Source organism: Scyliorhinus canicula, chromosome 5 (genome assembly GCF_902713615.1).
Source record: "Scyliorhinus canicula chromosome 5, sScyCan1.1, whole genome shotgun sequence".
Classification (NCBI taxonomy): Eukaryota; Metazoa; Chordata; class Chondrichthyes; order Carcharhiniformes; family Scyliorhinidae; genus Scyliorhinus; species Scyliorhinus canicula.
Genome location: NC_052150.1, coordinates 155,089,816 through 155,115,155, shown reverse-complemented (window position 1 = coordinate 155,115,155; position 25,340 = coordinate 155,089,816). Strand labels below are relative to the sequence as shown.

Sequence of the window (25,340 nt, the reverse complement as noted above, 5' to 3'; positions counted from 1 at the left end):
ATGGTTATTTACGGGGGGGTTGTTCTGCTATGTTTTTGTTTTTGTGCTTGGGGCATTGTTTGGGCTGTGTATCTTGCGGGGAGGGTCGGGGGGGTATGTTGTATTCTATGTCGGAGTGGGGGTATGGAGGGGGGCTGATATTTGGGAGCTGCGTCAGAAGGGTGTGGTGGGGCAGGGCGAAAGCGCGGGCTTTCCTCTGGTTTCCCGCGCTGCGGGGATGGGGGGGCGGAGATGGTGACGGGGGAGGTGGGGCCTTAACTGGTTCTTCCCCGCGCTGGAGCGGTGCCAGGAGGAGGGATAGATTGGGGGATGATCCCACTTCGGGAAGGGTCGGGCTATTGGCGGGAGTTTCCGGGGTCAGCAGAAGTTAGCTGACCCACGGAAGTACAATGGAGGACGGTTCGCGGCTGGGAGGGTTCCTAGCCTGGGGGGGAAGGGAGGGGGGGGAAAGGGGAATACGGGGTTGCTGCTGGTAGGGTCAAGAAGGAGCTGGTGGGGGCTGGGGGGACAGAGGTGAGGGGTTGTCGCTATGGGGACGGGGTCGAGCAGGGGACGCTGGCCTGGGGCGGGCAGTCGACGGGCTATGGCTAGCCGACGGGGGAGGGGGGCGGGACGCCCTCTGATCCGGTTGGTCACCTGGAATGTGAGAGGGTTGAATGGGCCGGTGAAGCGGTCAAGGGTACTGGCTCACCTGAAGGGGCTAAAGGCGGATGTGGCAATGCTTCAGGAGACCCACCTGAGGGTGGCGGACCAGGTCCGCCTGAGGAAGGGATGGGTGGGGCAGGTTTTCCACTCGGGGTTGGATGTGAGGAACCGGGGAGTGGCGATTCTGGTGGGGAAAAATGTGTTGTTTGAGGCATCGGTGGTGGCGGATAAGGGGGGTAGGTATGTGATGGTTAGGGGCAGGCTACAAGGAGAGAAGGTGGTACTGGCTAGTGTGTATGCCCCAAATTGGGACGATGCGGGCTTTATGAGGCGTATGTTGGGACGGATCCCGGATCTGGAGGCGGGAGGCCTGATCATAGGGGGGGACTTTAATACGGTGTTGGATCCTTCACTGGATCGGTCCAGCTCTAGGACGGGTAGGAGGCCGGCGGCGGCCAAGGTACTGAGAGGGTTTATGGATCAGATGGGTGGAGTGGATCCATGGAGGTTTGTGAGGTCGAGGGCACGTGAGTACTCTTTCTTCTCCCACGTACATAGGGTCTACTCTCGGATAGATTTCTTCGTGGTGAGTAGGGGACTGATTCCGAGAGTGGAGGAGGCCGAGTATTCGGCCATTGCAATCTCCGACCACGCTCCGCATTGGATAGAGTTGGAAATGGGGGAGGTGCGAGACCAACGTCCGTTGTGGCGGTTGGATGTGGGGTTGTTGGCGGAGGAGGAGGTGTGTAGGAGGGTCCGGGCAAGTATTGAGGGGTACCTTGAGGTGAATGATACGGGGGAGGTTCAGGTGGGGATGGTCTGGGAAGCCCTGAAGGCAGTAATTCGTGGGGAGCTGATATCCATCCGGGCACACAGGGAGAGGAGCGAGAGGAGTGAGAGGGATAGACTGGTGGGAAAGATGCTGGAGGTGGACAGGAGGTATGCAGAGGCACCAGAGGAGGGACTGTTGGGGGAGAGGCGCAGCCTGCAGGCTAAATTTGATTTGCTGACCACTAGAAAGGCTGAGGCACAGTGGAGGAAGGCACAAGGGGCAGTGTATGAACATGGTGAAAAGGCGAGTAGGATGCTGGCTCATCAGCTCCGTAAGCACGATGCGGCTAAGGAGATTGCTGGAGTGAGAGACAAGAGTGGGAATGTGGTGCGGAAGGGGGTAGAGGTGAATGAGGTCTTCAAGGACTTTTACGGGGAACTGTACCAGTCGGAGCCAACGGGGGAGAGGAGGGGAATGGAGAGGTTCCTTGACAGGCTTTCTTTCCCGAAGGTGCAGGAGGAGAAGGTGGAGGGGCTGGGTGCGCCGATTGAGCTGGAGGAGCTAGTTAAGGGGATCGGGCAGATGCAGTCAGGGAAGGCACCGGGGCCGGATGGGTTCCCGGTGGAATTTTATAAAAAGTTCGTGGACCTAGTGGGCCCCTTGCTGGTGCGGACACTCAACGAAGCGTGGGAAGGGGGGACTTTGCCCCCGACGATGTCACGGGCACTGATCTCGTTAATTCTTAAGAAGGACAAGGACCCCCAGCCGTGTGGGTCATACAGGCCCATATCTCGCCTCAACCTGGATGCCAAGGTGCTGGCAAAACTCCTGGCCACCAGGGTAGAGGACTGTGTGCCAGGGGTTGTGCATGAGGACCAGACAGGTTTTGTGAAGGGAAGGCAGCTGAACACGAATGTGCGGAGATTGCTGAATGTCATTATGATGCCGGCGATTGAGGGGGAGGCAGAGATAGTGGTGGCGCTGGATGCGGAGAAGGCCTTCGATAGAGTGGAGTGGGGGTACCTATGGGAGGCGTTGGGGAGGTTTGGAATTGATGAAGGGTTCATTAGATGGGTAAGGCTGTTATATGAGGCCCCGATGGCGTGCGTGGCTACGAATAGGAGGAGGTCAGAGTACTTCCGGCTTTACCGAGGGACCAGGCAGGGTTGCCCCTTGTCCCCCTTGTTGTTTGCACTGGCAATCGAGCCGCTGGCGATGGCATTGAGAGATTCAGAGAGGTGGAGAGGCTTGGTGCGAGGTGGAGAGGAACATAGGGTGTCGTTGTATGCCGACGACCTGTTACTGTATGTGGCGGACTCGGTGGGAGGGATGCCGGGAGTGATGGCGTTACTAGCCGAGTTTGGGACCTTCTCAGGTTATAAATTAAACTTAGGCAAGAGCGAGGTGTTTGTGGTGCACCCTGGAGACCAGGAGGAAGGAATTGGTAGGCTCCCGCTTAGGCGGGCAGGGGAGAGCTTTAGGTACCTGGGGGTGCAAGTGGCCAGGGACTGGGGGACTCTCCACAAGCATAACTTTACCAGACTGGTAGATCAGATGGAGGAGGAGTTCAGGAGGTGGGACATGCTGCCATTGTCGTTGGCGGGGAGGGTGCAGTCCGTCAATATGACAGTGCTTCCGAGGTTCTTGTTCCTTTTTCAGTGCCTGCCTATATTTATCCCCAGGGCCTTCTTTAGGAGAGTGACCGGCAGTATTCTGAGCTTTGTGTGGGCACATGGGACTCCGAGAGTGAGGAGGGTATTCCTGGAGTGAGGAAGGGATAGAGGCGGGCTGGCGCTGCCCAACCTTCTGGGGTACTATTGGGCAGCCAATGTGTCAATGGTGCGTAAATGGGTGATGGAGGGGGGAGGGGCGGCGTGGAAAAGAATGGAGATGGCGTCATGTAGAGGTACAAGCCTGGGTGCCATGGTAACGGCACCGTTGCCGCTCTCCCCCAAGAGGGTTACCACGAGCCCGGTGGTGGCGGCGACCCTAAGAATCTGGGGACAGTGGAGACGGCATTGGGGGGAAACAGGGGGCTCGATGGAGGCTCCACTGGGTGGCAACCATCGGTTCATCCCGGGGAACACTGATGGGGGATTCAGGGGATGGCAAAGGGCGGGCATCAGCAAATTGAGGGACCTGTTTATTGGCGGGAGGTTTGCGGGCCTGGGGGAACTGGAAGATAAATTTGGCCTTCCCCAGGGGAACATGTTCAGATACCTGCAGGTAAAGGCGTTTGCTAGGCGACAGGTAGAGGGATTCCCTTTGCTGCCCTCGCAGGGGACGATGGACAGAGTGCTTTCGGGGGTGTGGGTAGGAGAGGGGAAGGTGTCTGACATCTATAAGGTAATGCAGGAGGTGGAGGAGTCGTCAGTGGAGGAGCTGAAGGCTAAATGGGAGGAGAAACTCGGGGAGCAGATAGAGGATGGGACTTGGGCGGAGGCCTTGGAGAGAGTCAACTCCTCCTCCTCATGTGCGAGGCTTAGTCTCATCCAATTTAAGGTGCTGCACCGGGCCCATATGTCCGGGACTAGGATGAGTAGGTTCTTCGGGGGTGAGGACAGGTGCACCAGATGTTCGGGGAGTCCTGCGAACCACGCCCATATGTTCTGGGCATGCCCAGCACTGGAAGAATTCTGGAAGGGGGTGGCGGGGACGGTGTCGAGGGTGGTTGGATCCAGGGTCAAACCAGGGTGGGGACTCGCGATTTTTGGGGTTGGGGTGGAGCCGGGAGTGCAGGAGGCGAAAGAGGCCGGTGCCCTGGCCTTTGCGTCCCTAGTAGCCCGTCGAAGGGTTCTGTTACAATGGAAGGATGCAAGGCCCCCAAGCGTGGAGACCTGGATCAGTGACATGGCGGGATTTATAAAATTGGAAAAGGTCAAATTTGCCCTGAGAGGATCAATACAAGGGTTCTATAAACGATGGCAGCCTTTTCTGGACTTCCTGGCTCAGAGATAGGTAACTGGGTCAATAGCAGCAGCAACCCGGGGGGGGGGGGGGGGGGGGTGCATTATTGTAGTGTTTATTCTGTAACTTTATAGTGTGTTCATTTGCGTTGTTGTTAAAATGCTGGGTTGTTCATGGGGATGGGGCGAATGTATATGATTGTTAATATTATTGTTATTTTCGGTATTTTACTAAGGTGCGTTATTGTTGTATAAATTCAAAATTTCTCAATAAAAATTATTTAAAAAAAAAAAAGGATGGTAAGCTTTTGGGTCTCCTTCTTTAGCATCATGTCAGCGATTCTTAACACTGATCTGGAGCCTTGTCCATTGGTGACCATTTTCGGGGTGTCGGACTCGCCGGGGCTAGAGACCAGGGTGAAGGAGGATGTTCTTGCCTTTGCCTTGTTGATAGTCCGGAGGCAAGTTCTGCTGTGATGGAGATCTTCTGATCCGCCCAGTGCCTTGGCCTGGTTGGATGACCTTGTGGAATTTAATTTTTGTATCTGGAAAAGGTCAAGTATACCATTAAGGGGTCAGTGGAGAGTTCTACCTGAGGTGGCAGCCATTCATTTCCTACTTTAAAGAGTTAACCACCATCAGCTTTTGGGGGGGGGGGGGGTAGTTATTCCTGGAACTGGGTTATTTTAGTCTGTCTTTGGGTGGGATTTATAAGTTCGTTTGGGTGCTTTTTTCTTTTTTGTTTCCTTTTGTACGATACTGCCCAATTCGATATTCGTTTTCTGGGCTGTTTGATGTTAATGTCGTGTTTGTTATAAATAAAAAAATGTCAATAAATATATTTTATTTAAAAATAAGCTGGCGGGGGGACTCACATATTCAAAAGTGAGCCTCAGTCACTCCTACCTGCAACCAGAGTTGGGTGAGCATTCTCAGAAATTTGCTATAATCAATACTCACAAAGGCCTCATCCAGTATACCAGACTGCCATCCGGCACTGCTCCAACCTGCACTATCTTCCAGCGCAAGATGGAAATCTCCTCCAGGGAATTCCCATGGTAATGGTTTACCTTAATAACATGCTAGTCACTGGCACTACACCAGAAGAACACAAGGCCAACCTAAAGGAAGTATTAAAGAAGTTTCATGATGCAAGGGTCCACCTAATACGCAAAAAAATTACTTTTCAAGCTTCAGAATTGACATATCTAGGATTTTGTGTTGAAGCAACAGGATTGCACCCCTTGGAGGAAAAGGTCAAGGTCATACGAGAGGTCCTAAAAATGTCAGAGAGCTTAAATCCTTCCTCGGTATGAACTATTATTATTAAAGGTTCATTTCGAATTTAGCCACAATATAGGTACCATTACACCAGCGATTAAGGAAGAATCAGTGGTGGCAATAGATAGAGCCCCAAAAGGAAGCCTTCTGAGTCATGAAGCAAGCATTACAGTCTTCAAATCTCTTGGTGTATTTTGACCTGGGAAACCAGTTGTGCTGACATGTGATACTTCCCTTACGGTACAGGGGCAGTTCGGTCTTTACGGCGCCCAAAGGGCAGAGTATTTGAGAGCAAGAGGTGCAGGTGTGCCGGGGGAAGGATTTACTCCTCTGGTGTGGTTGGTGAACAGATCCACGGACTAGGAGAGGGGCAAGAGGAAAGAGCTGCTGGAGTAGGAGAGTCTTTGTGGTGTGTCACAGGGAAAGATGGTGGAGTGCAGGAGCTGCGCTATCTGCCCAGCGGTCTATGGAGCTCCTCAACGACAGGTTACGGCAGTAGAGGAAAGAGGTCCTGGAAGACCTAGCTAAGGTGATGGAACCACTTAAATCTGGGATTGAGCGAGTGGAGCAGAGGCTGGAGTTCAGGGCTTGGCGATCCAGAAAGTGGAGGAGGCGCTTGGGGAGCACAAGGAGCAGTTGGCCTCGTTGGTGGCGGAGGTGGGAATGATTCAGGGGAGCCAGAGGAGGCTGAGGGAGAAGGTGTAGGATCTGGAGAATCACTCCAGAAGGCAACACAACAGGGTTGTGGGGATGCCCGATGGCAATGAAGGTACGGAGGTCGGTGTGTACGTGGCAAAGATGCAGGAGAAATTGATGAAGGGAGGGGGCCTTTAACCGGCCCCTGGAGGTAGACCAAGCGCACAGGGTGCTGATGAAGAAGCCGTAGGTGGGTGAGACGCCAAGGATGATGGTGGTGCGGTTGCACCACTTTCTGGACAAGGAGACAATCCTTCGATGGGTGAGGCAGACCAGAAAATGTATCTGGGAAGGAAACGAGCTGCAGGTGTATCAGGACCTGAGTGCTTAACCGGGTTAAGGCTGCCCACTTTAAAAAGGGAGTGAAGTTTAGAGTGCTGTACCCAGCCCGCCTGTGGGCGACTTTCCAGAAGCGAGAGTATTATTTTGGCATGCCAGGGGAGGCAATGGATTTTATGAGAGACAATGGACTGGGAGAAGTGTGAGGACATTTAACTTTGGAGGAGTTTTGTGCGCTTTTAAAAAATTTTTCTGATGGTGGGTTTGTGAGGACAGGTTTTGATTTGATTTGATTTATTGTCACATGTACTGAAGTACAGTGAAAAGTATTTTTCTGCGGCCGAGGGAACGGAAACAGTACATACATAGTAGACACAAGACTAATCAACAGAGAACATTGATAAATGGTACATCGACAAACAGTGATTGGTTACGGTGCGGAACAAGGGGCCAAACAAAACAAATACATGAGCAAGAGCAGCATAGGGCGTCGTGAATGGTGTTCTTACATGGAACAGATCAGTCCGACGGGGAGTCGTTGAGGAGTCTTGTAGCTGTGGGGGAGAAGCTGTTCCTATATCTGGATGTGCGGGTCTTCAGGCTTCTGTACCTTCTGCCTGATGGAAGGATCTGGAAGAAGGCAATGCCTGGGTGGGAGGGGTCTCTGATAATGCTGTCTGCCTTCCTGAGGCAGCGGGAGGGCTATACAGAATCAATGTGGGGTATAAAGCTTGTGTGATGCGTTGGGCTGAGTTCACCACAGTCTGCAGTTTCTTACAATCTTGGACCGAGCAGTTGCCATACCAGGCTATGATGCAGCCGGATAGGATGCTCTCTATCGCACATCTGCAGAGGTTTGAGAGAGTCGATGCAGACATGCCAAATTTCTTTAGCTTCCATAGGAAGTAGAGACGTTGTTGGGCTTTCTTGACTGTTGCATCAATGTGAGTGAACCAGGACAGACTGTTGGTGATGGTGACCACCAGGAACTTAAAGCTATCGACCATCTCCACTTCGGAGCCATTGATGCAGACGGGAGTATGTGTCGTGCTGCGCTTCCTGAAGCCGATGATCAGTTCCTTGGTCTTTCCACCATTTAGAGAGAGGTTGTTTTCAGTACACCATGCAACCAAGTGATTTATCTCCCACCTGTAGTCTGATTCGTCATTGTTTGAGATACGGCCCACCAGTCGTATCATCCGCAAATGTATGGATTGAGTTGAAGTTAAATCTTGCCACACAGTCATGTGTGTATAGGGAGTACAGGAGAGGATTGAGCACACATCCTTGTGGGGCTCCGGTGTTGAGGATTATTGCTGTTGCCTATCCTTACAGATTGTGGTCTGTTGGTGAGGAAGTCGAGGATCCAGCTGCACAGGGAGGGGTCAAGTCCAAGATTGCAGAGTTTGGTTATTAGTCTTGTCAAGATAATGGTGTTGAACGCGGAGCTGTAATCGATGAACAGCAGTCTTATAGGTGGTCCTTGTTGACGTGGTGTTCGAGTGTTGATTGTAGATAGCATCTGCTGTGGACCTGTTGCGGTGATAGGCAAACTGCAGTGGATCGAGACCGTCTGGGAGGCTGGCAGTGATCCAACTCATGACTAGCCGCTCAAAGCATTTAATGATAACAGACGTCAGGGCCACCGGTCGATAGTTGTTGAGGCAGGCTACCTTGTTCTTCTTTGGTACTGGTATTATGGTGGTCTTCTTGAAGGAGGTGGGGACCTCAGAGTGGAGGGGTGAGGTGATGAAGATATCTGCAAATACACTCGCCAGCTGGTCTGCGCAGGTTCTGATCAGGGACTCCGCCGGGGCCCATCGCTTTCCGCACATTCACTTTCAAGAAGGCAGCTCTTACCTCCGAGGCTGTAATAGTGGGTATAGGTGTCCAGGGCTGTTGGGGGGGTTATACACTGACTGACTGGTCAAAGTCGGCATAGAACTTGTTCAGATCATTGGGTAGGGATGCTCCAGCCCCAGATATTCCGCCTGGCTTTGCATTATAGCCTGATTTTGTGTAGGCCCTGCCATAGTCATTGTGGGTTAGTGTCGTTGACCTGGGACTCTAGTTTGATGAGGTATTGTCTTTTTGCATACCTGATGGCTTTCCGTACGTCATACCTGGATTTCTTATATAGGTCAGAGTCGTCAGACTTGAACGCCTCCAGCCGGAAATTCAGCAGGGAGTGACCCCTTGGTTGAGCCAGGGTTTCCAATTGGGGAATACGCGTATTGTCTTCTTTGGTACACAGTCCTTGACACATTTACTGATGAAGTCTGTGAATGTGGTTGCATACTCATCCAGGTTAGCTACTGTGGCCTTGAATATGGACCAGTCTACAGTCTCCAAGCAGTCGGGGGAACAATGATGGTAGGTGTGCCTTTTGTTACTCTTTAGGGATGAATATTTGGGTGGATTGGGGGTTGAATGGGGAGGAAGGGTCAATAGGGGCTTTGGGTGGGGGCCAACATGCCAGCTGGGCAGGCTAGTTAACGGGAATGAGGTGGGGGGTTGCCAAGAGGCAGACACAGGGGGGATGGGGCTGGTTTTTTGTTTCAGGGTGGGTGAGGAGGGTTGCTGACATGGGAGTGGTTAGTGTGGCTCAGTTCGAAAGGGATCAATGACGGTGGACATCCGAGGACGGGCCTGGAGGGTCACGTGACACAGGCCAGGGGCTGGCTCAAAAAGGGGTATGGTTGATCGGCAGGGCAAGGGGGTGCGGAGTCCCCCCCCCCCCCCCCCCCCCCCGACCGGGCTGGCCACGTGGAACACGATGGGGTTGAATGGACCGGTTAAACGGTCACGTATTTGCACATTTGAGGAGCCTGAAGGTAGATGAAGCCTTTTTGCAGGAGATGCACCTGAAAATAGGGGACCAGAAGAAGCTGAGGAAGGGATGAGTGGGGCAGATGTTTCATTCGGGGGTAGGTATGAAAATGAGGGGTTGGCAGTATTGGTCAATAAGCGGGTAGAGTTTGAGGTGGGGTGTATTGTGGCCGCTCCAGGCGGGGGTTGGGGGGGGGGATGTGATGTTGAGTGGCAAGCCGGAGGGTATGGATGGATTTGTTTATTGTCACGTGAACCGAGGTACAGTGAAAAGTATTTTTCTGCCGGTGCTGCTTGTGAATGTTCCAAATTGGGGTGATGTAGATTTTATGAGGTCGGTGTTAGGGAAGATTCCTGACTTAAACTCGCATCGTCTGATTATGGGAGGGGAATTTTGATACAGTTATGGAACCGAGCTTGGACCGGTCGAGTCCCAAGTCATCGAGGTGGCAGCAGTGGCAAAGGAGCTGAGGGGGGTTTATGAAACACGTTGGGGGGGCGGGGTTGGACCCCTGGAGCTTACGGAGTCCGAGGGCGAAGGAGTATTCATACTTCTATGTGACCAGATGTATTCTCGGATTGACATGTACATGCTGGATAAGATGCTTTAGGCAGGGGTGGTCAGCTCGGAGTATTTGTGATTGAGGTTTCAGACCACGTGCCGCACTGGGTGGAGATTTACGAGGGAGGCAGCGCCCACAGTGGAGGCTGAATGTGGGGTCGTTGGCAGATGAGGAGGTGCGCGAGCGGGTGAGGGCAGCCATTCAGAGGTACATGGAGCTAAACGATACTGGGGAAGATCACGGCCGCCACACTGTGGGATGCGCTACAGGGGGTTGTTAGGGAGAGAGTTTATTTCAATTCGGGCAAATAGGGGGAAAGCAGAGCAGGTAGAGATGGTAAGACTCGTGGACATGATCTTGAGAGCGGAAAGGAAAAACTCGGAGATGCCAGGAGCAGGGCTGTTAAAGGAAAGGCAGAGACTCCAGATGGAGTTTGGGTTAGTGCAGGGATGGGCAAACTACGGCCCGCGGGCCGCATGCGGCCCGCCAAAGGTATTTCTGCGGCCCTCCAAGTCATTAAAAAAAAAAAAAAAAAAAAAAATTTTTTTTATTTTTTAAGGTTAATGGGGGGGGGCTGTTGGGTTACTTACTGGTATAGGGTGGATACGTTGACTTGAGTAGGGTGATCATTGCTCGGCACAACGTCGAGGGCCGAAGGGCCTGTTCTGTGCTGTACTGTTCTATGTTCTATATGAGGCGCCCAGAATCATAACCGGGTGAAGTAATTATTTTACTTAATATACTATGCGGCCCTTTGTGAATTGTGAATTTCTGAATGTGGCCCTTGCACGGAAAAGTTTGCCCACCCCTGGGTTAGTGTCTACGGGGAAGGCGGTGGGGCAGTTACAGAGGGCCAGTATATGAGTACCGGGAGAAGGTCAGCAGGATGTTGGCCCATCAGTTGAGAAAGCAAGAGGCGACGAGGGAGATTGGCAGGGTAGGTGGGGAGTTGGGGGGGGGGGGGGGGGGGGGCGTCGGGTGTCAGGATGCGGCTGCTTTTGGAGGGCCGGAGTTTCCAAAATAGAGATTGCGGATGGTAAGGGACTGGGGCCCCAATGGAGCTGCAGGGAGGTGATGGAGAGTCTGGTGGCGATGGAGCAGGTAAGGTGTTTTAATCGGGTGGAGTGGGAGTATCTGCTGGAGGTATGGGTTGTGGTCCGGGTTTCAGGCGGGTTAGGGCTTGGGTTGGTTGTTGTATAACCGCACCGCGTACACGACGCGTTGCCCCTGAATGAACTGAGTGAGTTTGTTGTGGGTACTCTGAGCGAGGCCAAGGGTGCCGCCGCTCTCCCCATTGCTTATCGCCTTGGCGATAGAGCCGCTGGCAATGGCATTCAAAGGCTGTCGGAGACGGGGAGGATTGAGGCAAGGGTGGGGAAGGGTGTTGAGCACAGGTTCTCATTCTGCGCAGACAAACTGTTGCTGTATCGTAGGCATCATGGGGAATTTGGACGAATTTGGCCGGTTTGCGGGATACAAGTTGAATATGGGGAAGAGCGAGGTGTTCCCGATTGAGACTAGAGGGCAGGAAAGTAGGTTAGGGGAGTTGCCGTTTAGGGTGGCGGGGGTGAGCTTTAGATACTTGGGTGTCCAGGTGGCACGGGCTGCGTGGAAGCTGAACCTGACTCGGTTAGTGGAGCAGATGAAAGTGGACTTCAAGAAGTGGGATGTGCTGCCGCTGTCAGGGCGGGTGCAGACAGTAAATTTGACGGTGCTGCTAAGGTTTCCGCCGGCGGGGCTGGATGCGAGGTTTAGGGGTTGGCGGCAGGCAGGGATTGTGCCGTTTGCCGATCTGTTATAGGGGGAAAATTTGCCAAGCTGGAGCACCTGGAGCAAGAGTACACGTTGCCCAGGGGAAACGTTTTTCGGTAGCTGCAGGTTTGAGACTTTGTAAGGAGAGCTGCCGTACTTTCCTGGGCTGCCGCCTCTGAGGTTGCAAGACAAGGTACTGTCAATGGATGAAATAGGTGGGGGGGAAGGTGACCGATGACTATAAGGAGTTGATGGAATGGGAGGAAGCTCTACTAGAGGGCATTAAATGTAAGTGGGAGGAGAAACTGGGAGGGGAGGTGGGACTGAGACGCAGGCAGAGAACTTGCGGAGGGTGAACTCGACCTTGTCGTGTGAGATGCTGAGCCTCATTCAGTTCAAAGTAATACATAGGGTTCATATGACGGTCGCAAGGATGAGTAGGTTTTTTGAGGGGGTGGAGGATAGGTGTGGGTGGTGCACGGGGAGGCCCGCAAATCACATCCACATGTTCTGGGCATGTCCAAGGTCAAAGGGGTTCTGGCAGGGAATCACAGACGTAATGTCCAAGGTGCTGGGTGTGGAAGTGGTCCCGAGTCCAGAGGTGGCGATATTCGTTGTGTCGGAACACCCGAGTGTCTATGGGGTGAGAGAGGCTGACGTTTCGGCCTTTGCCTCCCTAATAGCCCGGAGACGGACTTTGTTCGGGTGGCAGGACTCGGAGCCGCCGAAAGCGGGGGTGGGAGTCAGCGACCTGGTGGAATTCCTGAGGCTGGAGAAGGTCAAGTTTGTCTTGCGGTGTCAGTGGATGGGTTCACCAGGAGGTGGAAGCCGTTTATTGATTAAGGGGATTAAAATGGATAAGGCGGGGTGGTGGGGGGGGGGGGGGGGGGGGGGGGGGGGGGGGCGTTGGTTGTTTATAGAGTTGTTTGGTTGTTCTTCTGCTTTTGCTTGATTATTTGAAAATGCCTTGAATAAAATATTTTTAAAAAACAGTTTGAAGAGAAGGGTTTAGAGATTATATCCGATGTGATGAAATTCCACAAGTGTGTGTACAGTCTACAGTTCGACATAGTGACTGACCACAAGTTATTATTGGACCTTTTAAGGGACGGTAAGGCCATACCGCCCAGAGCCTCAACGAGGGTGCAGCATTGGGCCTTGCTGTTAACGGCATACAACTATGTTGGTAAAGTTGCCTGCCTTTACCCAAGAGCATTTCACCACCTCCAGTTCCCCAAATCATCATTCCAGCTCTAAACTTCGTAGGCCCTCTGCCAGTGCCCGTGGGGCATATCCGCAACTGGACCCAAAGAGAGCCCATACTTTCAAAGGTTAAACAATGATGTAGTCTGGCTGGCATTACGAGAAGTCTGAACAGCTGAGGCCCTACTTCACTCGTCAGGACACGTTGACATGGGAAGATGGCGTGACTGTGGGCTTCACAGGTGGTCGGCCCATCTCAGGCGAGGAGGCCCAACCTTCAAGAGCTACATAGCGCCCGCCCAGGGCAGACAAAGATGAAAATGCTGACATTGGAGTTACGTCTGTTGGCCAGACTTAGATAAAGCCATTGAAGAACTAGTACAACAGTGCCACCCATCGACACCCTTTCCAAAGGCAGCAATCTTTGCCACTTTCCGCCACCCTTCACCCTTAGGAATGGCCGTCGTCCATGGATCAGGGTCCACGTTGATTACGTGGACCCGTTAATTGACAAGATATTTTGGTGCTGGTGGATGCCCACTCTTATCAGTTCAAGAGATGGGGACCTCTGCCTCGACGGCCACAGTGGATGCCTTGCAGCAAGTTTGCCATTCATGAGCTTCCCAATTCAATTGATTCGGACGATGGCACCCACTTAACCAGCAATGATTTCCAGGTTTCTGTGCGTGCAAATGGCATACGACACACTAAAATAGCCCTCAACCACCCAGCACTGAACGGTCTGGCTGAGAAACTTGCAAATATGCCATGAAAAAGCAATCTGTTAAATTATTTCACTAGAGTTAGGCTAATTTTTTGTTGCTATACAACTAAACCCCTCATTCAATCACAGGGGTCACACCAGCTGAGCTGCTCATGGGCCATCAGCTGAGAACCCGGCTGGATCTTGTGTTTCCAAATTTGGCGGGAAGATGAACGAATGTCAGGCCTCCCAGAAGAGCCAACGGTCAGAACAGAGGCGCAACAGATCGTTCTGGGTGGGAGACCTGGTTTTGTTCCATAATTTCACTTCAGGTTCACCTTGGTTGGAAGGATGGGTTGTGGCCAAGTGAGGGCCAGTTTCATATCATAGAATCATATCATATCATAGGGGCAGCATGGTGGTTAGCATAAATGCTTCACAGCTCCAGGGTCCCAGGTTCGATTCCCGGCTGGGTCACTGTCTGTGTGGAGTCTGCACGTCCTCCCCTGTGTGCGTGGGTTTCCTCCGGGTGCTCCGGTTTCCTCCCACAGTCCAAAGATGTGCGGGTTAGGTGGATTGGCCATGCTAAATTGCCCGTAGTGTCCTCATAAAAGTAAGGTTAAGGGGGGAGGGGGGTTGTTGGGTTACGGGTATGGGGTGGATACGTGGGTTTGAGTAGGGTGATCATGGCTCGGCACAACATTGAGGGCCAAAGGGCCTGTTCTGTGCTGTACTGTTCTATGTTCTAGAATCCACAAAGCAGAAGGACGCCATTCAGCCCATCGAGTCTGTACCGGCTCTTGGAAAGAGCACCCTACTTAAGCCCACGCCTCCACCCTATCCCAGTAACCCCACCTCACCTTTTTGAACACTATGGCCAATTTATCATGGCCAATCCACCTGATCTGCACATCTTTGAACTATGGGAGGAAACCGGAGCACCCGGAGGAAACCCACGCAGACATGAGGAGAACATGCAGACTCCGCAGACATTAACCCAAGCCTGGAATCAAACCTGGGCCCGTGGAGCTGTGAAGGAACCTGGGCCCGTGAAGCTGTGAAGCAACTGTGCTAACTACTGTGCTGCCCTCTGTGGCAGTGTGAACAGGAAGACTACCAGAAAGCATGTCAATGGAAGAGTTGGTCTCAGTGGAGAGAGTGAAGGCCAGATGGGAGGAGGAGCTGGGACCAATCCTGGAGGAGGAGGTGTGGAGTGCGTCCCTCCGCAGGGTGAATGCTACATAACCCTGTGTAAGGCTGAGTCTGATCTAGCTCAAGGTAGTGTTTAGGGCGCACCTCACCACAACAACTTTATTTTTTGAGGGGGTTGAGGATAGGTGCGAGGGCTGTTTGAGTGGGTCTGCGAACAATACGCACATGTTCTGGTCCTGTCCCAAGCTTTTGGCTTCCTAGGTCTCTTTTTTTCAGCACCACATCGGCAATCTTGAATATGGAGTTGGAGCCCTGTCCTTTATATTCGGGGTATCAGATCTGCAGGAGCTGTGGGTGGGTGCGGGGGCATGAGCCTCGTTGGTTGCTCTGAGGCGAATCCTTCTGAGTTGGAGACTGGCGACGAGGAGCCACCTCGGCGTGGCTGGGTGACTTAATGGAGTTTTTGCACCTCGAGAAGGTCAAATATACCGTGAGTGAATCAATTGAAGAGTTCTACCCTGGCAACCGTTCATTTTTTTCCATAAATTTAGTGTATCGAATTATTTTTTTCCAATTAAGAAGCAATTTAGCATGGCCAATTCACCTACTTTGCACATCTTTTTTGGGTTGTGGGGTAAGACTCATGCAGAGAAGGGGAGAAGGTGCAAACTCCACACAGACAGTGATCCGGGGCCGGGATCGAACCCAGGTCCTCGGCACCGTGATGCAGCAGTGCTAACCACTGCGCCACCGTGCTGCCCCGCTGGCAACCATTCATATTGTGCTTTAAGGAATTGGTCACTGTTAGCTGTTGGGAGTCTGGGGGCGGGAGTGAGTTTATTAAGTTACTGTTCTTATTATTTGGTTTACTGGTGTTTATAATTTTTGTACTTTTCATATTTCGAGTATAAAAAGATAAAAGTTTAATAAAAATATTTTCCCAAAAAAAGGAAAATACATCGACTACTTGAGAGGTGGAGACCCCAACCTGGATTCGACATCGTGAACACTCCTGTAACTCTGTTGAGCAAAGGGGAACCAGGGACTCCTGTTTCTGTTCAGCCACCTGTACCTGTTAAGACTGGTGAGGTCAGATTGCCTGCCTCCCGAGGTGGCACTGACAGTTGACCATTCGATCGCTCAAAAGAATGCTAAGCCTTTATTAGTACTACGGAGGTATGGGAGGACCCAGAGGTCTCTGGACTGAGTGACGTTTTGATGGACCCTCTTTCCCCTGTTGTGTGCGATTCAGCGACCCTGTTACCCTGTTATGCCCGGCGTGGATCTGGGCGCAGTGGGTGAATCGTGCATGAGCCTCAAATCGAGCTCCATGCTGGGCTGATTGTGAGTCACCCAACTCGCTCCACCTGGCACGACCAGGATATCACACTCGCTGGTCAAGATCAAGATATCAGGACGCCGGATTCACCCAGCACCCAGAACTCAATGATCGCGCCTGGGAGATCTCACCAGTGTGACGTTTAGTACTGCTTTACACAACCGTGGACCTGGCATAGTGGCACCAGGGGAAGTCTCCCAGGCCATCGGAGACCCCCGGGTGGTTGGGGACAGGGCAGGGTGGTGCCAGGTTGGCACTGCCAGGGATCAGCCCCAGGCCTGGGGGGGGGGGGGGGGGGGGGGGGCATGGCACTTAGAGAGGGAGTGTGGGGATGGTTCCTGAGGGCCTTCCCAAGGTTGGGGTGTGTGGGTGGGTGGGGGAATCAGGACTGCCAGATAAAATGGCACCCCAATCTGCGAGGAGCCTTTCTTGCTGGTGAGCTCCAATACGCCAGCTGGATATCCTTTTAAGTTCGTCCTCGGTGTGGAGAAACTCCCCAAGGCCAAAAAAAGGCAAGTTCATTTGGATTGTGGAATGCTTTTTCAGCACCTCAACCGCTGAGAAACACCCGACAGAATACCTCCAACAGTGAACTTAACATCAGTCCGTTGAATCCCGCCCGTTGTCTCCGGTAGGTTTTGTATATAGTTTTAATAAGGGTGGGGGAGCCGGGGGGGGATATGGTAGTGTGGCCCCATTAAAGTGTGGCCTCTCACAAACCTCTACAGATGTGCAGTAGAGAACATCTTATCTGGCTGCATCACAGCTTGGTATGGCAACTGCTCGGTCCAAGAGTGTAGTGAACTCAGCCCGACGCATCACACAAGCTTGCCACCCCCACATTGATTCTGTGTACACCTCCCGCTGCCTCAGGAAGGCAGACAGCATTATCAGAGACCCCTCCCACCCAGGCTTTGCCCTCTTCCACACCCTTCCCTCAGGCAGAAGGTACAGAAGTCTGAAGACCCGGACATCCAGACATAGGAACAGTTTCTTCCCCACAGCTACAAGACTCTTCAACGACTCCCCTTCGGACTGAACTGTTCGCTCTAAGACCATTACTCACGATGCCCTATGCTGCTCTTGCTCATGTATTTGCTTTGTTTGGCCCCTTGTTCCACACTCTAACCAATCACTGTTTGTCGATGTACCATTTCTCAATGTACTCTGTCGATTATTCTTTTTGTCTACTATGTTCGTACTGTGTACGTTCCCTCGGCCGCAGAAAAATACTTTTCACTGTATTTCGGTACATGTGACAATAAATCAAATCAAATCAAATTAAGTGAACAGGCTCCACAGATCACCATGAGACCAATTGCGCCGTAGTGCATGAAACCGGGCCAACTGGATGTTTGCACTGGGGCCTGGAGAAGGACCCTGGGCAGCGTGGACCTGTTTTTAAAGACCTGTTGTATGGTGTTTTGTGCCTGTTACTTAACTGCCTTTACTTTACATCAATAAACTCCTTTGTTAACTACTGGAAGCCTCCAATGTATGTCTCGAGTCACCACACCAATAGGCACAAATGAGACAGTTTATAGGCATTATGGAATTTCTCCCTTCTGTGAGTTAATCTTTGTTTGTCCAATATAATAAATGGATTTCAAAAAAATATTTAGATTAGATTGGTCCATTTTTAGAATTGGTAGCTGTTGCTGACAATTACATTTTGCTGTATAACTTTTAATGAGCACCCCTTTTGAGTTTATGATGTTCCAAAATTCACAATTGATTACTTTTATTGTGCTGCTTACTTGTCAATTAGCAAACTACCTACTGAATTTTTGTTTGTTTCTGATTTGAAAACCTCTTCTCTTCCTTCTTTCAAACTCTTCTTAATCTCAACTCTCTATTTTTTCCCTCGTCATTCATAAGAACTATGAGCAGGAGTAGGCCATCTGGCCCCTCGAGCCTGCTCCGCCATTCAATGAGATCATGGCTGATCTTCATTCCTTAAATTTCCTTGCCTGCTGCTCTTTGAGCCCTATTTTTTTCACTATTTTCTCCTCACCCTCGCGCTTTCTGTGTGTATACCTGTTGTTCCCCCAGGTCTGTTGCCTGGTCTTGGCCAGTTTTCCAGGACAAAGAAGTAAAATCATCTCTTTAGTTATTTAAAACACTCATTGGGCTTACAATGTTAAGTGCATTGAGTGATTTCAAAACATCACTGTCAGTTCAGCGCTAGTTCATATGTAGCTGAAATTCCCATCCTTTTATATCTCCAAACTCAACTATTCCAACGTTTTTCAGGCCACCTTCCCTTCTACCACCCACCAAGAACTTTAGGTTATTCAAAGCTGTCATTTTACATCATATCTCATGTCCAAATGCAGCAAGGACAATATCCAGGCTTGTGCTGACAAAGTAACAATCGTGCCACACAAGTGCCAGGCAATAACCATCTCCAACAAGAGAGGATCTAACCATCGTCCCTTGACATTCAATGACATTACCATTACTGAAACCCCCACTATCAACATCCTGGGGATTACCATTGACCAGAAACTGAACTGGACTAGCCAGGTAAACACTGTGGCTTCAAGAGCAAAGGTAAGGAATCCTGCGGCGACTAACTTATCTGCTGACACCCCCCGCCCCGCAAAGCCAGTCCACCATCTACAAGGCACAAGTAATGGAATACTCTCCTGGTTGACTGCAACACACTCAAGAAGCTTGACCAAAGCAGCCCACTTGATTACTACCCCTTCCACAGACATTCAATCCTTCCACCATCAATGAACAGTGGCAGCTATGTGTACCATCTACAAGATGCACTGTAGAAACTCACCAAGCTTCCTGAGGCTGCACCTTTCAATCCCACCACCACTGCCACCTCAAAGGACAAGAGCAACATACACCTGAAAACACCACCACCTGGAGGTTCCCCTCCAAGTCACTTAACCATCCTGACTTGGAAATATATCGCTGTTCCTTCACTGCTGCTGGGTCAAAATCCTGGCATTCCCTCGCTAACAGCACTGTGGCATACCTGCACCTCAGGGACTGCAGGGTTTCAAAAAGGCAGCTTACTACCACCTTTTCAAGGGCAACTAAGGATCAGCAATAAATGCTGGCCTAACCAGCGATGCCCACATCCCGTAAATGAATTATTAAAAAACTCGCATCTAGTCCTCCCATTCACTCATCATTTCTATGTTCACTGATCCTCACATCTCAAAATTTCACCTTTGTATATAAATCGCTTTATGGTCTTGTCCTCTCCAGCTTGGTAGCCTTCTTTAGCTGCCCAACCCTCTGGAACTCTGCATTATTGCAACTCTTTTCTCTTGTGCAATGCCCATTCCCTTCACCTCACTATTGGCAGCCAGTTGCCACTAGATCTCGACAGAGATGGTAGCTAACAGAAGGAAAATAAAGCTATTATAGATAAGGATTGGTTTGAGGCAGAAGAAAATAAATATAAATAACTTATCAATTATGCGCCCTTGCCACTACTGGGATTGATGGACCTGCCAGCCAATCGGATTGGCTATCACCTCCCAAGGGTGAGACTGCCTCCTCAGTGAGGGGCGAAAATCCCACTTGATGCTTCTTAAGCAAGCCCGCAGCACCTTAGGCGACATTGCTCCTGGGGGGAGGCAAGTCATCCGCCAACCCCCACCCACCCACCCTCCCAGCACTAACACGGGGAGGAGTGAAGTGCAATTTTAATCCTAACTTTTTTCAATCTTTCTTAGAGATCATTAACGTTTAAAGGAAATCCGAATTCCCAGTAATTAACTGACAGAACTATGCCCACAAGATTTCACATTTTCAAAACTAAAACAAACCTTTTTGAATACAAACATTAAACAAAACATGCATGATTAACTTAACATTATAATTTTTGGTACTTTTACGATGAACACAGTTGACTTTTTACTTCCCCTCTTTCCAACCTTACTATTCAAGCTGACTGCAGTATGCTGCAATGTTCTGTGAGAAACACTGTAGATTTCCTCTAGCTTTAAAGTTGACAAATCTTCCAGCTTGTGCGGTGAATGATAAAGTTCGCATTTTCTCTTGTTTAAATGCATGATAACATTCATATCCTTTGGCTCTCTGCACTCAGTAAGTTGCAGCCGACAGTAGACCAAATCTGCAACTGGCTCTTTTTGTTCCCAAACTGAACTGTTTACTTTTGTCAGCAAACACATACAGATAAATTAAACAAAAGAACCTTCTACCCCCACATCCTGTCTCCATGATGGCATAGCATGCTCTTGGATGCTCCCAAACAGAAACGTTAACAAATGATTTTACCTTCCATGCTACTCTTTGATTCTCTAAATTATATTTATAATGTATAATGCTAATAGAGTTTTACAACCCTTGCCCAGATGCCCTGGGTCCACTATAAGCTTAGGGATGGAACATTTCTTGCTTAAGTTTTTTCACAATAACTCTGACCTTGCAGTTAAACACAGGCCACCTTTTAAGTTCAATATACCCAGGCTTGTTGATTGATTGATATTCATTGTCACATGTACCGAAGTACAGTGAAAAGTATTTTTCTGTGGCCAAGGGAACGTACACAGTATGTACATAGTAGACAAAAAGAATAATCGACAGAGTACATTGACAAATGGTACATCGAGAAATAGTGATTGGGTCCAGTGTGGAACAAGGCTAAACAAGAGCAGCATAGGGCGTCATGAATCGTGTTCTTACAGAGAACAGATCAGTCCAAGGAAGAATTGTTGAGGAGTCTAGTAGCTGTGGAGCAGAAGCTGTTCCTCTGTCAGGATGTGCAGGTCTTCAGACTTCTGTATCTTCTGCCAGATGAAACTTTGAGTTCGATCTACTGCAAGAGTTGATTTAACAGTTTCTTAACCAGATGCCTCCATTTTTCTACAGTTAAAATTTTAATTCCTAAAACTGTGTTTTTAAAACATATGAATTATAAATCAGATTTTTGCTGAGAGCACTACTCCAGCCATGAAAACATTGAACAGTCTTAAACCTGATTTTCATCCTCGAGGCAGAGACGGGAAAATTATCGGCTTGGCCCGCTTGTCTTGGGTGGTCAGGCTGGGATTTTCAATGCTGGGCAGATGTCTGCTGGAGTCAGGCCAGCTGACACAGGAAGAAATGTGGAGGCAGCCGCAACGGCTATCAGGTGCCAAGGCAGGCTGCTTAAAAGGTCTGTCTCAATCGTGAGGGGCAGTCGTGAGGGGCTATGTCCCTCAGATAGTCTTAGAATCCCTACAGTGCAAGAGGCCATTTGACCCATCGAGTCTGCACGACCTTCTGAAAGAGCCCCCTACATAGGGCCACTCCCCTGCCTTATCTCCGTAACCCCGTCTACCCTTTTGACACCAAGGGGCAATTTGGCATGGCTAATCCACCTAATCTGCGCATCTTTCAACTGTGGCAGGAAACCTGAGCACCTGGAAAAAACCCACACCGACACAGGGAGAAGGTGCAAGGTCAAAATTTAACCTGGGACCCTGGCATTGTGACGCAGCAGTGCTAACCGTGCCACCCCAGTGCAAGAAAAATACAAACGCCCTCCAGCCCTTACCCTTCACATCCACTTCACCCTCCAAATACTCCCCATGTCCAATACACGCTACCTCCCTACCCACTATGTCTCCTCATGCCCTATGCTGTTAAGCCACCCCACCCACTCCCTCAGGTCCCACCTACCCTCTATGATTGGCTCTGCCCTTCTACTCACCCAACTATAGCCCCTGTGCAAGTCTCTGCCCTTCTATTCACCCCTATATCCTCTCATGTCCCCAAGCCAAGCTCTTCCTTTTCACCCAATCCCTATGCTCCCTCATGCCTCCTGTGCCATTTCCCCCAACTCCCACCCATCCCCTCATGCCCTCATGTCAAGCCCTGCCCTTCCATCCATCCCATGTCCCTTCATGCTGCAAGCCAGACTCATAGCACTTTGCCCATTGGCCCACTGTACACTTTCTACAGTGTGAAGTGGCATGTCTGAAACAAACCTCTGTAATAATGTAATCCATTGACTCTATGGATAAAAAGTCTGGACAGCAAGCTAATAGAAGTGTCAGTTATCCATGCCCTTTGAAGATTTAAAAAGCACGAACAATTGAAAGCACCTACTACCTCACAGTGCTGAGGACCCACATTTGATCCCAGCCCCGGGTCACTGACCGAGTGGAGTTTGCACATTCTCCCCGCATCTGAATAGGTCACCCCACAACCCAAAGATGTGCCGGCTAGGTGGATTGACCATGCTAAATTGCCCTTAAAAATAACAAGTGAAAACACAAATTTATGTCAACAGACACTGTGAAATTGATGCAAAAGATCAGAGAGCCTCAGCTGTCAATGTTTCTTCTGGGGTGCAGTTACTGTGTTACTCTAATAGATATCTGTGCTCTCAGCCAAACCTCATTATGTATGCTTGGCTGAGTTTTTAATTTCAGATCCCTGGCACCCACAGTATCTTGCTTTAATTTATTAAATAACATACACATACACAGTGTTCAATCAGTGGCTTTGCACAAATGAAGACGACAGAGTGTTCGATCTTTGGCTTTGTACAAGTGAAGACTAGACAAACAGTCTTCCCGCGAATGGAGGTATATGGACCGGGGTATATAGACGTATTTCAGTTCCCAATTTAAAGAGATACAAGCTCTCCTTATGTTTTCACTTTATATTATAAGTTCCTATTGCCCCAGTTCTAATGGAAAGCATTTCTGCAAACACGTCATGTTGTAGTTACACGTTCCTACTGCTGCTCCTGTAGTACATCTCCCCGAACAGGCACCGTAATGTGGTGACCAGGGCTTTTCACGGTAACTTCATTGAAGCCTACTTGTGACAAATAACCGATTAGTATTAGTAATACATCTAGTAAGAGGAGGGCATTATTATATTACAACATCACTTCTCGGCCTTTAGCTAAGATCACGCGTTAGATCATGCCCAAGATATGGTGCAGTGCTTTTTTTTGTGAGTGGGCTGATTTTTCAGGGAGCCTGGGAAAGTTAAGTTTGAATCCTGGACACTTAGAGAAAATGACTCTCGCTCTCTCGTTTTCTCTCCAGGAAAGCTGCTGCATTTCTGAAACTGCAGAGGCCTGAATGAATCTACAGTGAAAACCATTACAGACTGTAAAGTAGACATCTCAACCTGAAACCTTGGTTTGAAGGAAAGTATGCTAGTAACAACCATCTGAAACAAAGATTCTTATCTTTTACTTATTATTTTTACTCCTCTCTTCCTGTCTATGTTCATTTTTCGTGTGTGTGTGTGTGTGTATATATATATATATATATGTATATATATATGGGCGGAGAGGGCAAGTTAAGGAATTAGGAATTATATGATAGTTAACCAATTGTATTTACTACGTATTTCATTACAGTTCTGGTTATTAATAAAAGATTGAGTTTAAATTTACAAACCTGGTGACTGTAATTACTGGGCAGCCAAGGGCCAACGGGCGGAATTCTCCGCTCCCCACGCGGCGTGGGAGAATCGCGGGATGGCCCCCCGACATTTTTAACGCCCCCCGCGATTCTCTCTCTCCCCCCCAAGCTCGGAAGAATCGCCGCTCGCCGTTTTTCATGGCGAACGGCGATTCTCCGACCCCAATGGGCCGAGCAGCCGGCCGTTCACAACCGTTTCACGACGGCAGCAACCACACCTGGTTGCTGCCATCGTGAAACGGGCACCAGATGCCCGTTTGGGGCTTAGGGGGCCGTTTGGGGCAAGAGCACCACGACTGTGCTCAGGAAGGGACAGGCCCGCGATCGGTGCCCACCGATCGTCGGGCTGGCGTCCAAATCGGACGCACTATTTCCCCTCCGCCGCCCCGCAAGATCAAGCCGCCACGTCTTGCGGGGCGGCTGAGGGGAAAGACGGCCACCGCGCATGCGCGGGTTCGTGCCGTCAGCGTCATGACCTCAGCCGCGCATTCGCGGGTTGGAGCCGGCCAACCTGCGCATGCGTGGCTGACGTCATTAGGCGCGCCGGCCGCGTCATTCCTGGCGCGACGCCCCCGCAGCCGAGTGTCACGGAGCACCGCTCCTAGCCCCGCCGGGTGGAGAGAATAGGGTGTGACGAGCGGCCTCCAAGGCCGTCGTGAAACTCGGCCGAGTTCACGATGGCCCTCCCGATTTTTCCCGGGAGCAGAGAATTCCGCCCATACACTTTAGGCATTTTTCTAAGAACTATTTGTTAATTCTATTGTGTCACAACTCTGGCTAAAGGGCGGTTGATATTAAATGCACCCTCACCCAGGGTGTGTAATAATACTTATAAAATAATTCAAAACCCCTTCTGATTGCAGACAGGTGGTGTGAAAAAGTAGTGCAATTTGCCTCTCTCTCTCTTCTCTGCCGGTAAGTTATCAGATAAATATTGTATTGCAACTTATATTTAAATTTTAAAAATACTCTATTTGGTATAATGCCTCTGTCCTCTTCCCATACAAACAAAAGGAATATTTAGTGAAAGCTCCCACTCTTGATAGCTATCAAAAGATCTTTGATGCAAATGTATATGTATACAGAGATACTGAAGTGAACATAGCATAATTTTAGGATAGGGGTCCCCTTATTCCAATAGTCTTCCTATTTTCACCGGTGAAACACATATGATTACCAGCCTACGGAATACGTTACCTGTTACAGTACTCGCACATACACCTGTGTATTCAGAATTGGTAGTAAGACACTTCAGGGTCAGTCATACATGAGATTCTGTTATATATTTAATATACATATAAATACGTATACACTGGATAAAAGCAAATTACTGCGGATGCTGAAATCTGAAACAAAGAGAAAATGCTGGAAAATCTCAGCAAGTCTGGCAGCATCTGTAGGGAGAGAAAAGAGCTAACGTTTCGAGTCCGATGACTCTCAAAGCTAACAGACAGAGAAAGTGGGAAATATTTATACTGCGGAGCGAGAATGAAAGATGAGTCATAGAGAGTCCCAAGTTCTCTCTGGGGACATTAACACTCTTTCCCCTTGGTTTCTGTGGCCATGAGCACCCGGTTTCCCTGGGTTTCTGTGGCTATGACTCTTATAATTTCTTTTAATGATTTTAAGTTATTTGAAATCGGATTGTTCTCTGGACTCTGTGGACTCTGATTAAAACAATTTATGTTTGTGTTAAAACCTTTTTCAGCTATATTAATAAAATTGTAACAGGTCATCATTCTTAATGAGTCCAATGTTCGCAGAGCAATGGAGAGACTCAATCGGCCTTTAAAAATGGTGGA

The 25,340-nt window shown here is 49.9% G+C and overlaps 1 protein-coding gene across 8 annotated transcripts in view; it reads right to left on the bottom strand.

Moving 5' to 3' along the window:
* Nucleotides 1–25,340, bottom strand: part of kat2b (K(lysine) acetyltransferase 2B) — a 180,547-nt gene that overhangs the window by 69,584 nt on the left and 85,623 nt on the right. The window lies entirely within an intron of this gene.